Source organism: Lissotriton vulgaris, chromosome 2_1 (assembly GCF_964263255.1).
Source record: "Lissotriton vulgaris chromosome 2_1, aLisVul1.2, whole genome shotgun sequence".
Classification (NCBI taxonomy): domain Eukaryota; kingdom Metazoa; phylum Chordata; class Amphibia; order Caudata; family Salamandridae; genus Lissotriton; species Lissotriton vulgaris.
The window spans coordinates 1,983,096,485-1,983,115,063 of NC_141687.1; the positions used below are offsets into that span (position 1 = coordinate 1,983,096,485).

At 40.0% G+C, this 18,579-nt stretch overlaps 1 protein-coding gene across 7 annotated transcripts in view; it reads left to right on the forward strand.

Moving 5' to 3' along the window:
- Positions 1-18,579, forward strand: part of PPIP5K1 (diphosphoinositol pentakisphosphate kinase 1) — a 1,319,084-nt gene that overhangs the window by 15,977 nt on the left and 1,284,528 nt on the right. For 6 of the 7 annotated variants that reach the window (XM_086958191.1, XM_086958195.1, XM_086958197.1 and 3 more), the window contains exon 2: positions 3,634-3,697. The exons of the other annotated variant lie outside the window; for it this stretch is intronic. The gene's annotated coding sequence lies outside the window, so the exon portion shown is untranslated. The remainder of the gene's footprint in view (positions 1-3,633; positions 3,698-18,579) is intronic. 7 annotated transcript variants of the gene reach the window in all.

Below are 18,579 nucleotides of genomic sequence, written 5' to 3' on the forward strand. Positions count from 1 at the left end.
TGAAGGCCACTAGGAGTCTTAGAAATAGTTAGTGTCATCCGCAAACATTAAAATCGGAATGTTTACACCAGCTAAGGAAGGGGCATCTGTGTTCACTGGCAACAGACAGTCCACTATTCCATTAACGTACAGAGAAAATAACGTTGGTGCCATGGCATAACCTTGCAGCACCCCTTGCTCAACCGGAAACTGGGTGGTGACCCTACCCTGTCCCCCATCGAATTCTCGCATAGTTTGCCTCGTGCAACATCATTATCAAAGTGAAAATCTCATCAGAAAGACCTAGTTCACTCAACGTCACCCATAAACTGGAACGAAAACTGTCATTCCTTTTCTATCCAATTTGAGGGATACAGCTTTGATCATTTTCTTTTAAATTAACTTATAGTTGGGCATTTTCAAGTCTTGGAGATCTACTTGCAGACCAATGTCCCTTAGGAAGGTTAATATATGGGATCTCCATTTGACAGCATAAGCAGACTTACCTATTTCTATCCAGCAGGTGTTACCTAGTGATGCAGGGGCTGATGAAAACATAGTGCTTGGTATCAGAAGGAGCATTTTTAAAATGTATGTACTCTGTCTCTGGAGACCAAAGTCTAACCTTAGTCCTGCTTGGCTTACTGATCTGGGAATCCCAAAGGTTGCTTTGAATGCCTTAACTACCAATAAATCTAGGAGATTTACATCTTTCCCTCTGGTAATGGGTGAGTCAAATTGGAGGGTTGGCTGTAACTTGGCTTTCATGACTTTAAGAATATAGTCATATGATCGACAATTCAATGATTTATTAAGCATTTAAAAGCATGAATTAAAATCACAGTTTTTGCCCTTAGGTCTTTAAAATGGCATTTAAAAGAAACCCTGTCATCAAACACCACCCCTAAATATCTATATGTTTTAACAAGTTCAATTGGACCTGCTCTGGTGCTCCATATATTGAAGTTCTGCTTTGCAGATCCAATTTTCATATTTTTAGTTTTTTTGTTAACATTCAGTTCAAGGCTGTTTATTTGTGTGTAATCTTCAAAGGCATTTATTAGTCTTTGGAGGCCAATTGGAGTACGGCTCAGGAGGATAGTATCCTCAGCATATTGAAGATAGCTGATTTACACTCCTCCCAACCTTGGGCCATGAGCATTAATAGAATCAAGATGCTGAGAAAGATCTGTCTGGCTTAAATCCATTATATATCATAATTTTCCTTGAGAAGGAACTACCATCACACAACTTGACTTGACAGTCAATGAAATTAGACTATAATTAGCGGGATTAACTATACAACCATTTTTATAAATAGGCTACAAAATACTACCTTGCCATGATGCAGGCACTGTTTTTAATGTCAATACTTCGGTGAACAATTTATACAAAATTCCAGCCCACATCTCAACGTTGGCACAGAACGGAGCATTTGGCAGCCCAATAGGTCCAGGAGCACCATTTGCGCGAAGCCCATGTAACCATTCTAAATTAAAGTTCAAGTCAAGACTAGAATCGCTAAGATTGGCTACGGTATTCATCCCATGGCATTCACCACTCTCTATATTAATAGTTGATATACTATTTTCCCAAAAACCAAGGCACATAATTGGTTGATTTACCGCCTGATCTGCTGTACCATACAAATTGGTAATAAAACTTACCCGATTGGTTTCCAATATATATTTACACAAACTATCCTGCTGCCTCCCCTTTCAAGCTTGTTGATTACTACTCAGAATCTTTTTGCTTTGTTTTGTTTGGAAGCAGATAATACATTATTCCAAACACTATTTGATAGTTAGATTTAGCTTTCCAGACTTCTTGTTTATAAAGTTTTCTAAGTTTATTCAAATTTTCTTTATAAACAGAATAGGACTGATGAATCTATGAGCATACGCCTCCCGAATAGCTCTATTAAGTGATTTCTTTATCTTGAATAACTTTGAAGTAAACCATAAGTTCTAACATTTTAACGGCTTACTTATTTTTCTAACCTGTTGGTCTGCAAATTTCCCCACCAGAGACGTTGTAATAAAATTCCATTTATTAATCATATTGACATCCCCCTGCTCACCTTCCATTAATAATGTTTTAGCTGCGTGTGATTTCCTCTTCTTTAGCAATATGCCAGACTAACCTCTTCAGATTATATGATGAGTGAGCAATGTTGGGAAGTTCGTTCGGTCTGGGGTTACTCATCACTAAAAAGTTAAATGTAGCGATCTGCGGGTTATGATCACTTTCGAGCTGAGGGATTTCCGTATATTCAGTCAGTTTTGACCTTCCATTATCTGAAATAAACGTGTAGTCAATACTTGATCCTTGTTTAGAGTTTTCAAACGTGGGGATGAACCTAGATTTTTCTTTTAGCCGACTAAGCCCGGCCTTGGACATAATATCATAACACTTTTTGCAATTCCGTTGATCTTACCATTTACTGAGGAAAACAGAATCAGATGCAAATTTAAATCTCCAGAGACTATAAGGCCTGCTTCAGGACGCTGAATTGTTAATATACTAATAATATATCACAAGATGTACAACTATGGCAGCTTATTTATTCTGGCACTTAACTACACATTGAGTATAATTAGACTAGATTCAGTGTTATTAAACACAAGACATTGTAACCAGCCCAGATCAAAGTCCACCACTTCCACTGTAGTGCAAATATTTAATAATTTGCTGGTGCAGGGTCACCACTATGTCACGGGTTCTTAACAAGTAAGGAGGATTTGACACTGGAGCGAAGTTCAAACCATAGGTCAATTATTAATCATTCATGAATGGGTCTCCATCCAACAAGCTCCATGGAGATACTCAAGGAGAGGGCACACTGAACAATGGTTACATGGATTTTTATAGCAAGAAATCACAAACAAGGGACGCCCAGAGGTAAATAGAGCTTTGGGAAAAACACATAAATGAGGTAAGGCAAGAATCAACAGCCTCGGTGTCTTGTGGAATTGCTATGTCCTAAGACTGAATAACAAGATATACTATCTGAGTAGACTTTACTTATGGATTAACCATTGCCTGAAACTCCGGTGCAGACAACAGCTGTTCTTTTGTGCTGAATTTGCATGTTTACGCAGCCTACAATGTCCCAATCTAGATTCTCTTCCAGTGTTTTTATGCAAGTGCTGTGTCAAGGATAGAGCCAGAATGAAAACAGGGCAGGGGTGAGAATGAATGAAGCACAGCTTAATTAAAAAAGAAAGAAAGAATCCGATTTTACATTTCCACACCACTACAAGATTTAGGTCGGCTGCAATATAGCACAACAGTCCATACTTTGCACAGCAAGGTAATTAGTTTGTACTGCCAGGAGACTAATTTCATTAAACTCAAGCAAGGGAGTCATTTGTTCGCTCCATGTTTCTTGAAGTAATAAAATTGTAAAAGAGTTAAAAAATAATATTGTATCTGGACGGACCCAGTTTGTCCCAGAAGTTATCCGTATTTTTTCCTGTTGTCAGCCCAGGCCGTCTTGACGTATTCGTTTTTGTTTCTTTGGTTTTTTTGCGGCCATTATGGTGCCCGTACTGTTTCTTGTTTTGGTATTACCTATTTGAACCAACCTTAATGCCTGGTTTAGTTTTTTCTTGGACAGGCTACTGATCCCTTATTGTTTTTTTTTTTTTACAGTTTCCTGGGGTAGCTGGGAAGGTTGTGCTTGGTGTTCCATCCAAATTGCAGTTATTATTTGCCAGTAAGTCGATTTAACATTTTTGCTATGTTGGTAATAGTGTTACATTGTAACTTTCCCATTTTTCTAAGGCTGTCTATCGTTTTTGGCGATCTTCACCAGAGATGTATCTATTTCAGTTTCTTGTAGTTTACAGTGAATTGAGAGCCAAACGTGACCGGTTCACTATCGACAACCTCTCTTCTTAGTAAGACCAGCATTTGTGAGATGTGGCCACTCTCACAATGCTCCACAATTTGAAAAGAGCGGACAGTGGGAAATAGAGGGAGTGATAAGAAGGTGGACTCAGACCGAGGGCCAAAGTAATTAAGTAAGATGTGCTGAGCAGTCTTCTGGTGGTCTACTGATAAGTGCTCTCACCCCATGGTGCTCAATGTCTGACACAAATTTCTCCCTGTGGTTATCCTTACGGTGTTGTAGTTTGACACCTGGGGCTGTATTCCAGTAGTCATTCTGTAGGATAAGAAAGTCATCAAATGTACCAGAGCTAATCAGGTTCATGTTAAAGTTTCCTGTGTTGATGGAATCGGGTACCGGAACATGGTGCATTTCGTTTAAAATAATTGATTTAATATTCTTGATAACCTTATTTAATTTGAAGTGGGTTGATTGTAAATGTTTATTATATTCAGAGCCCACTTATGTTCTAAGCTTGTGAGTAAGTTAAACAAGATGCCTGACTTTGATAAGTGCGTTCAGTCCACCTTTGATGGGAGCATAGCAGCGACAGATGTCTAGTTGTACCACTGGGCCTCCCAGCTTGTAATTCTGAATGATTGGCTCAAATGGTATGGGAGGACCCTTCCTCTAGGGGTGAAGTAACCTTTATGTGATGGTCGATATACCAGACCGGATTTTATGAAGCACCCATGGTCCGCTCTCTCCCAGAGTTTTATTAGTGGGGATGTTGGCAACGAGATGGACAGGGAGTGATGGCAAGATTACTCTCCAGATCCCACTTTGGAGAGGTAAACTGCTTGGCCAGGTAGCTTGCCTGGAGGACTTTGGTAAGTGAGATCTATCTGTATGTCCCATTTGGGGTAATGGGTGGCAAGAATCTCACATGTGATCATACCAAGAATTACAAACTCACTTTACCGTACATAGATCCCAGTTCTATAAGTTCTTTCAACTCCGGCATGCCCTGATGTCCCACCAGGAGTTTTTGGGGGAGAAACACAAATTCAGCCCCCTGGAGGCTTGGTTACTCATGGGGGCCTTGGGACAGGGAGAGGTATCTCCTGCATGCATAAATCATTAGTTATCAACTCGCCAGACCTCTTTGTTTCGGTGAAGGAGAAATGGAGATCTTGGTAGGCCCCCGGAGAACATTGAATGGAGGAAAAATCTCATGGGACCAAGAAGACAGGCGATCTCCCCCAGTTCTGCCTGATCCAATTCAAATCTTTACAAATTACTTACCTGACTCCAGTGTGGCTATGGAAGGCAGGTAAATGCCCCTTTTAGGAATGCCCCCACTGTAGCGAAGAGTGGGCACATTTCTTCCATGTTGCCTGTCCTGTGATTGGAAGCTATCGGGGAGCCGTTTTCTAAATCTCTTGTCTCGTTTCTTGAATGTCCTATCAACCTCATCACGTATAACACTATTTGATTTACTAGAAGATGTGGGGGGATTCAGGAATGAACGATCTTTGGTGAGACTGGGGATGCTAATGGCTAAACGGGATATTGACCAAATGTGGAACTCTGCCACCCCACTTGTGCTAGCTGCATGGCGCAAAGCGATGAATTGGTGTGTAAAAGTGGAGGAGTCCACCCATGTTGCATGAGGATGCCAAGACAAACATGAGAAGTTTTAGGGCATACTTTGGATTCAAATGATCTGCTTGAGATTACTGTATGTGTGTATTTGACTGGAACTGTCCTTGATGGTTTGCACTATACAGTTGATTGTTTCTATGAAAAACTTAATGAAACTCAGTTAAAAAAAATTGTGAACAAAATGACAATAAACAAGGGTAACTGAAGAAATTATTTTTTAGGCTTTAATTGAAAATGGCACCAAAAAGTGGCAAGCTCCAACTGCAGTCCACTGGTCACAGTAGACCGGGACTTTGGTGCGATTTGAGACCAACCTTGATGAAGCGTAGATCAGAAACACCAACCGGGTTTATCCCAACCGGAAGGTTGACCTGAGGACTTTGTCTTTTTTCTGGAAATCAAAATCCTTCAATATGGCGAAGCAGCAGGCTGTTTCAGAAAAGGGCTCAATGACCTTGGATAGGCTTTGGATGAGGTCCCTGTGAATCAGTTTAGTCCGGAAAAGCTCTGAGAAGGAACATTTTAAATTCTCACCCAGGGAAGTCCTCTTCCCAGCCGGATACTTTTGGTGTCTCACCTGGCCACAGCGCAGCTAATTGGAGCACCGCTCTTCCAGTCGGTACTCCTGACGTCCTTCTGGGCTGTCTCCGAGTTTATACTGTTTGTGTGACCCACTGCTACATTTTGTATATTGAATTATCACTGATTAATCCCAGGAATCATGGACATGGTAAATCACTTTTGAGCTTTTTTACTGTTCTAAATTGTCAGTTGGGGACATAATTGTAGAAAACTATTAAGTAATTTGCTACATCTAGCCAAGATTGGGTAGATGTATCAAATTATCAGAGCAACATACAAGTTCAGTGGAAATGGAGAAAAATATTCCTCAAACTGATAGTTATCAATGCAAGGTATTGGGCCCAAAACAGATTTCTGACCCTCCAGTGCAGCAGAATCAAGCCCAACAGAAACCTTGGACTAAAACTTACAATGGAGAGTATGTTATTGGCGTGCTTTCTTAGAAAGTCTAAGAATGTCTTCCGTCTTGACATGTTCTATTACCTTGCCAGACAATTTGCTAGTGCGTATGGAGCAAGGAGAACAATGTCCAAAACCTGCTGAGAAAATACCGGACTACCACAATACGTTGCTTTACTAGTGATAAATTGTGTGACATACAATAGCTATGGAACAATAACGTTGAGAAGTTAAAGTGAGGCCCGTCATACCAGGTCACCATAGCCATGTGCCGATTTTTAGGAATAATGTCGGAAATCAAAACAATTAATTTCAAAGGAGGATCACAAAGTAATTTCTCAAAGAATGAATGGAGTACATTAAAAAGTCTAACAGAAAAGACCAAGAGCAAACGAAGGGGGAGCCCTTGTTGTGAGGAATACTGGTTACTATGAAACCAGTGTATGGAATCATCTACAGGAAACTGAAATCTACCGTAAACTAGATCAAGACCCTACCAACAGTTTCATGGCTACACTTAAAACAATACTAGACCATGCATTACAAATGAACTGGATAACAGAGAAAAACCTACAAATTTCTGACTATAAAGTACCCACGCAGACCAAAATTCTATATGCTACCCAAAATGCATAAGAACGCAATAAAACCACCGTTCAGACCAATAGTTTCAGCCTGCGGAGCACTTCAGAACCTCTAGGTCAATACCTAGACTGGTTCTTACAACCACTAGTACAAAGTTGGCAAACACACATTAAAGACACTACTGCATTCTTGCACATGCTGCAAACTGTTGACCTCACCGACTATGACAACATATGTTTGTGCTCAATAGATGTAACAGCCCTCTACACTTCAATCCCACACAACGAAGGAATGAAAGCTATGGAATGGCGCTCATTACAAGAAATCAAAAATTCAGATAAGGTTTTTTTACTTGAACTATTACACTATGCCCTATTTCATAGTTACTTTCAATGGAAAGACACTTTCTTTGAGCAATGCAGATGAACATCAATGGGATTTGTGGAAGCACCTTCCTACGCGAATATCTACATGTCCAAATTTGAACTAGACCATGTTTTAAACAATCCGAATTGGCAACAAGGTCTGATACTGTTCAAACGGTATATAGGTGACCTTTTCATTTTATGGAAAGATGAAAAAAACAAATTACTGGAAAACAACATACAACTGAACTTATGTCACGAACTGATCAAATTCACTCATCAAATCAATAATCATCAACTACCATTTCTAGATGTAATGATTACCATAAAAAATAATCAGATAAAAACCAATGTATACACCAAGAGTACAGATCGAAACAGCTGTTTACATTTTAAAAGCTTTCCTCCGATCTCACTCAAACACCTCCCTCTATCACAATTCATTCGACAGACGAGAATCACATCAGATCCCCAAGGATACCCCAAGTAAATCCTAGAAGATTCTAAAACAAAAGTCATCAACATGGGAAGAGCCATTTTACTTCAAAGTAAAACAAAAACCAATGAAAAATTGACAGTATGTGCTCTGAAATATGCGGCAAAAGCACATAAAATCAGAAGCATTATGAGGAAACATTGGCCACTGATCACCCAAGAACCTGATCGGGAAAACTTATTTTCTAAAGATATTACTTTTGCCTATACCAGATCAAAGAATTTGAAAGAACTTGTATCAACACAAAAAAGGAGAACATTAAGGAAACACGGAAAGGGATGCAAAGGTGTGAAAATTGTACACGATGCAATAATGTCATCATAGGAAATAACTTCACTCACCCCATGATGGGGCAGAAAATTCCGCTAACCCACTCACGTACGTGAGCCACAAAAAATGTAATCTAAGGAATAAAATGTCCATGTGGAAAAATCTATGTAGGACAAACAGAGAGGAAAATTAAAATAAGAATCACTGAACATAAAAGGAATATTCCGCAAAAAAACTTGAAATCAACAGGGGCCACTCATTGGATTGAATCTGGACATAATATAGCACAACTTAGATTCACGATTTTGGAAGTAATTCATCCAAGAAACGAAATGGATCCACACAAACAAAGACTAAGGACCGAGTATTATTGTATCCAAAAATTGGGGAGTCTGTACCCCCAAGGAATGAACGACAGGATAGAACTGGCATGTTTCTTATAAATTGCAATTAATTAACAGGATCTTCTAATGTAACCATGTCTTTATTCCTGCATACCTTTTGCGCATCAAAGTATGAATCATAATTCATGTTGAAAAAGTACCCGCCCGAACTGGTCAACACACTAAGCTACATAATTGAGTTTTGCACATAATTAATAACACAAGAACTAGTTACCCTTTAAAGATGGCCGACAGAGGTAGTTTTATTTACATAGCACTTGGAAACTTAGCCGAAACCACCAAAGATGGCCACTACATTTAGTCACCGTCCTGGATTTGAATCGATAACAGTTCAGTCATTTCTACACATGTCACTTAACATTTTTTTTAATTTCCATTTAAAAAAAAAAAAAATTTATTCGGGAAACCTCAGAAATATCGCTTCAGACAATACAGGTATGGGCCTACAACCCCTCAGGCCGGCCGCTAGATAGTCAAAACCATTACAGAGCAAAGTAACATAGTTCAGCATCTCCAGGTCCGGAGCCACAGCAAATCGATAAAACAGGATTGACATGGAAGCGTGTCCACTAAATATCAGGATATAAGAGGATTCCATTTTGTACTAAGGGAAGAAAGATCCGTGGACATGCAATCAAGCAAAATGTATTTAGAGCCATTTGCGGAATAGGATATTCGCCTTCTATACAAGCGTGAATTCAAGGTTGCCTCAAAAACATGGGAATCAGAAGAAGTCAGCTTACAATCACTATGCGCTAACTCGATGCCTACCCGTATGGTCAACAAGCATTATAAAAGGGACGCAAACGCACATAGCAAAATCCCAGCCCCAAAAAAGAACAAGACCGGACCCCCCCATCCAAGCAAAAGTGAGAAGAAACAAAGAAAGAACGAAGATAAGGAAAAAGAGTAAGGGCCATAGAACAAAAGAGAAATGAAACAGACCTCATCCCCCAACCCCCACCCTGCATACCAGCAGAAGGCTATGGCCCACCCCCCCTATAGGCATGCCTGTCAACCCGCCCACCCCCCCCTATAGGCATGCCTGTCAACCCGCCCACGAAAACCCCAGTTACGAAAAAAAGGGGAGGAGGACCCTTGCACCCGTCCCCTGCCCCCCCCCCCCCCACCTCACCACATCCCAGGAGAGAATGTAAGCTCCCCGAAAAGGAAGCAGCTATCATCATGTGTCCGTCTCACACCCCCACAATCACAATAATAAGCAAAGTCCTGCGTCATCACCAGATTCAACAGGCCCGGAAAACAATTATGCGATGCTCATCCCTGGCCAGTCCGAGCAAGAATAAACAAACATTCCAGCCCAGCAATTCCACAGGCAGGCGATCTCTGTGACCAAAACTTCTTCTTAGGAGCCACCCAGGGGCCCAGCGGCGGCAGACGATCTGTGACAAAATCGCTTCGCCAGTAACCACTGTCCAATAGTGAAAGGGCCCGGCAGTGCTCTTTGGTTGCGAGCACATCTGTCAGAAATCCAAAATGAATGTCGGTCGTGCAAATCCGGTCGGCAGGCTCACTGTTCTTGAAATCCAGCACTTTACGCCCAGGGGAGTCCATGGTGACAAATAACTGAACATCGACAAGCGCCCGACCTTTCATACTCCCATCTGTGCCTCCAGGTCCAATATCAGGAACAATAGACACTAGCCAGTCGTGGAGGGCCAACAATATACCGCCCAGGGAGGAATGAAAATCATGGATAGCCGAAAGGACATCTCCCAGTGTGTACTCCCTTTCTCCGACGTCGTCGGCTGCAATGTTCCTCGCCCCTGGGGAGCACCCAGGCAAGACAGTAAACATCGTATCAGGCATCCGGGGTATCAGTATCACCAGGTAGTCTGTGTTGGGGTTGGAGTGAGATTATTGAGGACCATCAGAAATACAGCTTCACCAACCTCTAGCCCGCCATGCTCGGGGGAGATCCATAATCCGACGCCAGCCGCTGCCGGCGGGCTGTCTCACTGAGGGCCAGGTTATCCCGGGCATCCCACCGAAGAAGACCAATGTGGGCGGCTAGACTGTCGTCTGGTCTCGGGACCTCCGGCGAATAGAAAAGCAGCCAGATGCGTGCCGCGAGGTTCCGAGCACTTGCACTGCTCTCCGTTCGCGTCTGCTAGCAAAAACACACGAGCCGCGACCTCCGGGGGGGAGGGGCCCCACCGGTCATCTCCACTCGGCCGCGGCCGCTGTTATTCAATTCCACCCCGGCTACGTCACAGCTCGAGGTCCCGGCTCACAGCCGTCACAGGCCGCAATCTTTGCAACGATGTTTCTCGGCCATCTGAGGAGATCGCGAGCTCGGAGTTGCACGGTCGGGCATCGCGCTACTTCAGCCGCGTGGGGGTATGGTGTGGACTCAGGATCGATTGCAGGATGTCAGGGAGGGAGAGGGCGAGCGGCGGAGCCGGGCTTCTAAGCTGCCATTTTGGATGCCGTCTTGGCTCCTCCCTCTTAATTTCCATTTTTGTTTACCACTAGTAATCCTGAATCTGAACATGCACCAATGGGCTATAGGATAACTCAAGTTTATCTTGAGCTTTAAGATAAACATTGTTAGATTGGCTAAAGTAGAGATCACGTGGCCCATCTTTTTTCTAAAAAAGAAGGTCATAAAATGAGTATGTTCACCATAAACTTATACTTATAATCCGGGACATACTATTTACTTTAACCTGGATCCTATTATGTATTTTAACGGGATATCTTTTGAAGACCACGCAGTTAATTTGCGTCCATAGATCTGTTAGATAACAACCCCTAACCTAAGGTCATGTGACACAAAATGCACCAATCAATTTACTCAATAAATACTCCATACCGTGTTGACACGAGGAACACGGGTGTCACCCACAGATTACTTTGGAAGTAAGTCAGCTGCAATACTTTCAGAATGCTTAGCGCTTGAAAAGGGTACGTTTAAGAATAACGATAGCTATAGCTTTACGATAGCATGAATTTTGAGATCTTGTTTTTTAACCATTGATTGACAACTTACTAGAACTGTTTAAGAGTTTATTATGTAGATAGAGACTAGACCAAAATGTTTCTGTTTCTTTCCTTTCCTATAGACCCCTGAGGAAGGGTCATTCATCAGACCCGAAATGCATTGGGTAAAATGTAATCTGAATGAAAAGTATGGATATAATGAAGTATGAATAACATTGAATAACTATGGAAACCAAAATATGAAATAAATATTTTAATGAAAAAATTCAAAAGAGAGAGAATTGATTATTATAAATAACGAAGAAACGATTAAACTTTGGAACAGAATTGCTCTGCACCACTTAGGACTTCATACATGATGGCACCTTAAGACGAAGCGCTGGGATGGAGTAGCACCAAATAAATTGGAGTACTGTCTGTAAGTATTTCAACCAAAAATAGAGCACGGAAGTACTTCTCAATTCAAGTTACTATTAAGTCTACCCACCCTCCGGGTGCACCAACCAGAAAATGGAAGAAATAGCACAAATAACCACAAATAAAGCAGAAACACTAGCCTTTACATCAGAGGAAGCAGAACAAATATACAGATTGATCCAGGAAACCAGAGCATTCAGTCCACAACTAAGTACGGTTAATCAATTATTGAAACAACTGGAATATGTAAGCAAACGAGAAATAAATCAACGGTTACACGCTACAACTCTCATACAGTACCATAAAAATAAACGGATTCCAAGAGGATTGCGGATTGCATTAAAACCAATGTTATGCAGGAACAATAAGGCATTTCTAGAAAAATGGTACCAGATTCTGAACAAATGTTCGTTAGATCTGATTCTGCTCATTGTGGAAGAATTATCTAAAGAATTAAAAGCTGTAGAAGAAGAATTAGCTGGTATAAAAAACGAACTGGCTAAACATGAGGATTTACAAACAACACTCGATGACATAAACTTGAAACTTGAGAAATACGCAAAAGAGATACATGACAGAAAAGTAAAAAAATATAGACGAGACACTATAGATTACAAACTGGAAGAGGTTTATTCTTGGGCAGACATATATCATCAAAGGAAATGGCAATCACCAAAAAACAATACTAATTCATCACAGGAAAGTGTAGTATCAGATTCAGATACAACACAAAATCGAAGACCTTTGGCAAGCACTTCTCAGGGAGCATCAACAGATAAACCCAACAAACCGTCTTTTTTATTGACAAGTCCGGCAGCAAACAACGCGCCTTCAGCAAAACCCGGAGGGGAAAAAGAAAAAACAAGAGACCGAGGAAGAAAGAGAAATGAGGTCGAAAACCAAGAAGACAGGCTTGTCATGAATATATCAGATACACAACAAAAGCGCAAACATCATTACTCAATAAAGGATTGACATTTGTACCAACTTATAAATCCAATGTCCAAGAAACTGAAATGGCAATTTTTAAATTTCTGAGAAATTTGCGTCTAAAAAACGTCTTCAATAACATTCATCCATCGGAACCCGACAAAGATGTTCAAGTATTTAAAGCCAAAAGTGCTTTTTGTGCCCCTACCTCACATAAAACCACAGACGCATTTGAAAGAGTAATAATGTCGGAAATCAAAACAATTAATTTCAAAATGGGATCACAGAGTAATTTCTCAAAGAATGAATGGAGTACATTAAAAAGTCTAACAGAAAAGACCAACATAACTATACAAAGAGCAGACATAGGGGGAGCCCTTGTTGTGATGAATATTGATTACTATGAAACCAGTGTATGGAATCATCTACAGGAAACTGAAATCTACCGTAAACTAGATCAAGACCCTACCAACAGTTTCATGGCTACACTTAAAACAATACTAGACCATGCATTACAAATGAACTGGATAACAGAGAGAACGTACACATTTCTGAATATAAAGTACCCACGCAGACCAAAATTCTATATGCTACCCAAAATGCACAAGAATGCACTAAAACCACAGTTCAGACCAATAGTTTCAGCCTGCGGATCACTTTCAGAACCTCTAGGTCAATACCTAGACTGGTTCTTACAACCACTAGTACAAAGCTGGCAAACACACATTAAAGACACTACTGCATTCTTGCACATGCTGCAAACTGTTGACCTCACCAACTATGACAACATATGGTTGTGCTCAATAGATGTAACAGCCCTCTACACTTCAATCCCACACAACGAAGGACTGAAAGCTATGGAATGGCGCTCATTACAACAAGAAATCAAAAATTCAGATAAGGTTTTTTACTTGAACTATTACACTATGCCCTATTTCATAGTTACTTTCAATGGGAAGACACTTTCTTTAAACAATGCAGTGGAACATCAATGGGATTTGCGGGAGCACCTTCCTACGCGAATATCTACATGGCCAAATTTGAACTAGACCATATTTTAAACAATCGGAATTGCAACAAGGTCTGACATTGTTCAAACGGTATATAGATGACATTTTCATTTCATGGAAAGGTGAAAAAAACAAATTACTGGAAAACATCATGCAACTGAACTCATGTCCCGAACGGATCAAATTCACTCATCAAATCAATAATCATCAACTACCATTTCTAGATGTAAAGATTACCATAGAAAACAATCAGATAAAAACCAATGTATACACCAAGAGCACAGATCGAAACAGCTGTTTACATTTTAAAAGCTTGTATCAGATCTCACTCAAGAAACACCTCCCTCTATCACAATTCATTCGACAGAAGAGAATCGCATCAGTTCCCCAAGATTTCTCAACAACAATAGACAGACAGATCAAAAGATACGTGAAAAGAGGATACCCCAAGCAAATCCTAGAAAATTCTAAAACAAAAGTCATCAACATGGGAAGAGCAATTTTACTTCAAAGTAAAACAAAAACGAATGAAAAATTGACAGTATGTGCTCTGAAATATTCGGCAAAAGCACATAAAATCAGAAGCATTAGGAGGAAACATTGGCCACTGGTCACCCAAGAACCGTATCTGGAAAACTTATTTTCTAAAGATATTACTTTTGCCTACCAGATCAAAGAATTTGAAAGAACTTTTATCAACACAAAAAAAGAACATTGAGGAAACATGGAAAGGGATGCATAGGTGTGAAAATTGTACACACTGCAATAAGGTCATCATGGGAAATAACTTCACTCACCCCATGACGGGGCAGAAAATTCCGCTAACACACATTTACGTGTGACACAAAAAATGTAATCTATGGAATAAAATGTCCATTCGGAAAAATCTATGTAGGACAAACGGAGAGGAAAATTAAAATAAGAATCACTGAACATAAAAGTAAATTTCGGCAAAAAAACTTGAAATCAACAGTGGCCACTCATTGGATTGAATCTGGACATAATATAGCACAACTTAGATTCACAATTTTGGACGTAATTCATCCAAGAAACGAAATGGATCCACACAAACAAAGACTAAGGACTGAGTATTATTGGATCCAAAAATTGGGGAGTCTGTACACCCAAGGGATGAACGACAGGATAGAACTGACATGTTTCTTATAAATTGCAATTAATTAACAGGATATTCTAATGTAACCATGTGTTTATTCCTGCATAGCTGTTACGCATCAAAGTATGAATCATAATTCATGTTGAAAAAGTACCCACCCGAACTGGTCAACACACTAAGCTACATAATTGAGGTTTTGCACATAATTAATAACACAAGAACTAGTTACCCTTTAAAGATGTCCGACAGAGGTAGTTTTATTTACATAGCACTTGGAAACTTAGCCAAATACACCAAAGATGGCCACTACATTTAGTCACCGTCCTGGATTCGAATCGATAATAGTTCAGTCATTTCTACACATATATCACTTAACATTATTTTTAATTTCCATTTTTGTTTACCACTAGTAACCCTGAATCTGAAAATGCACCAATGAGCTATACGATAACTCAAGTTTATCTTGAGCTTTAAGATAAACATTGTTAGATTGGCTAAAGTAGCGATTACGTGACCCATCTTTTTTCTAAAAAAAATGTCATAAAATGAGTATGTTCACCATAAACCTATACTTATAATCCGGAACATACTATTTACTTTAACCTGGATCCTATTATGTATTTTAATGGGATATCTTTTGACGACCACGCAGTTTATTTGCGTCCATAGAGCTGTTAGATAACAACCCCTAACCTAAGGCCTTGTGACACAAAATACACCAATCAATTCACTCAATAAATAATCAGGAACACTATGGCTAACACACATCCTCCATACCGCATTGACACGAGGAACACAGGAGTCACCCACAGATTACTTTGGAAGTAAGTCAGCCGCAATACTTTCAGAATGTTTAGCGCTTAAAAAGGGTACGTTTAAGAATAACGATAGCTATAGCTTTACGATAGCATGAATTTTGAGATCTTGTTTTTTAACCATTGATTGACTACTTACTGGAACTGTTTAAGAGGACTGTTCATTATGTAGATAGAGACTTGCTCAAAATGTTTGTTTATTTCCTTTCCTATAGACCCCTGAGGAAGGGTCATTCATCAGACCCGAAATGCATTGGGTAAATGTAATCTGAATGAAAAGTATGGAGATAATGAAGTATGACTAACATTGAATAACTATGGAAACCAAAATATGAATTAAATATTTTGATGAAAAAATTCTAAAGAGAGAATTGATTATTATAAATTAACGAAGAAACGATTATATTTTAATGTTTTGGAAAAAAGTGCACACATCCTTTGGAACAGAATTGCTCTGCGCCACTAAGGACTTCATACAGGATGGCACCTTAACAGCATGCGCGCTAGCGGAATTCCGCTCGCACGCTGGGTTTTGCGGAAACGCACTTTACGTGACGAGCTGGGCTCGTCAGCGTGCGAGTAAGCTACGCCATGACGAGCCCAGCTCGTCATCAGCGTCGAAGGGGTTAAGACGAGACGCTAGGATGGAGTAGCACCAAATAAATTGGAGTACTATCTGTAAGTATTTCAACCAAAAAGAGTGCACGTAAGGACTTCTCAATTCAGATTTTTAGTAAGCCATGTCTCCCTAACTGATTCAAAAGAGATCTTCAGCATGATTGACTTGATGCATACAGCTGTTGCATTAGAGATGGTTTTAATGGCCAAATAGTTGGTACAGAAGCACAAAATTAAATAATTTGACATCCATTTTGCAACCATTGGGAAAGGAATCAGCAGATAGACAGAAGTGGGGGGTATCGACTACTTCAGCACAGGGAATATTATGGATTCTCTTTGACGAGAAAACAGAGAAGAAATGTACCAATTATATTAAAGCAACTCATTTAAGTCAAAACAGAAAAGGTGAGGATCTCAGAGTTCTTTTAATCTGAAACAAAGAAAGAATAAGAAGACTAAAATAATTTAGAATCATTAGTAGCATTAGAAAAAAGGTATAAGAAGAATGAGCAAGTAAAAAGGAAAGAAAATCCTAGGGGAATGTAAATTTTGGTGTATGACAGGCTATGTCTTCGTTTGAGAATAATAATAAAAAGGGGTAAGCTGGAAATAGGCAAAAACTCAGAAGATTACATAGTGTTTGGCTACCTGGCTGAGTTACATTGGGAATTTAAACATAGACTAGATACATTTACTCAGGAAGCAAATGGGTTTACAAAATCTGCCTTAAAGAGATTTTTTTTACTAATGTAAAGCTTCAATCTATACTACCGCAAAGGAACTGAGGGGGCAGCAGAGGGCTACGAGTACGTTGATTCGAGGACATAATCCCTCAAAAAAGTATTTAGTAGTAGTGCTGGATACCTCCATAGCTTAGGTAAGTTCCCCTTGTCCCAAAATATAAAATCCATGAATGAATGAGGACAAAAGAAGGTTAGAAATTGATAGAAATTTGGGATGTAATGAAGGTATGGACCTGCATGACCTTATAAGTCCCTTTTGACTAGTCACTAAGAGCTTCCAATGTCCAAGCTAAGGACTGCAAGTTTTGACTGGAGTATGTAGCTGAACTTTCTTCCACAACGTTCCTTATTTGAAACTATTAAAACCATTTCTGAAATCTGAGGCTGATAAATAGGATTTTAATCAAATGTGCTAAACATAATTATGGGAACTGTTAAAATGGTAAGAGCATAAGCAGGTTGTGTTACCATAGCACATTGTTCCATATAACACCTCCTCCTTCCATGTAGTGATTATCTTTCTGCACACTTGCTTCTGACCTGTACAGGACAAGGTACACATCCTGAATTGTGGTGCCAGTATTCTATCAGTGTGTGTGTACAAAGGCGTGCCTAAAGGTCTTTTGAATCATTTCAAATGTTGTATCTGGTCTAGGAACCCTAGCTACTTCAATATATGAGAAAACCACTCTAGTTCAGCTCAGGGTCTGCACAACTCTAGGGCACTTAAGCAATTTATGTATCAAGCATTGCCACTGCCCCTGAAATTGCAGAAACAATTCCAGACCCATGCAAGCTCATGGAAATACCAACTACCTCCCTTTTAGGGATTGACTTTCATAGGGTGGCAGAATTTAACAGTCATAGATGCCACTTGGAGGGTGGTTTCGGACAAAGGGATGATCCGGTTCCACATTTATGGCTTGCAGTAAATAGATTGCAAGAAGTATTACTCCTTTGCAACAGTATGAGGATTTCATTATCATTACGGAAGTATGTCTAGTAACTTTTATAAGTTTTATGCCAGTAACATTATTGACTATGTATCCTAAATGACAGTAACAGAACTGCGTCTTCAACATGAGCGCTATAAGAAGGTTTATAGTCACTGGGATAATCCCAAGACAATAGCCAATTTTTGTTCACAAGTGATCGAGTTACCGCAGTGTGATACCAGGCAGTCTATAGTTTCATGGGTGGCTCTAGTCACACACAGTAACTGCACTGCTGGGCAGTAGTCAGAAAGTTATTGGAGGCAGCATAAGTCACATTCTGGGCCAAACAGGAGGCTAGACAGTGACAGAGGTGTAATAAAAGTTTGTTCTTTAAGTCAGTTTGTCTGCTGGTAGAGGCTGAGGTAAGCTGGACAAAAGGCCTTCACATTCAAC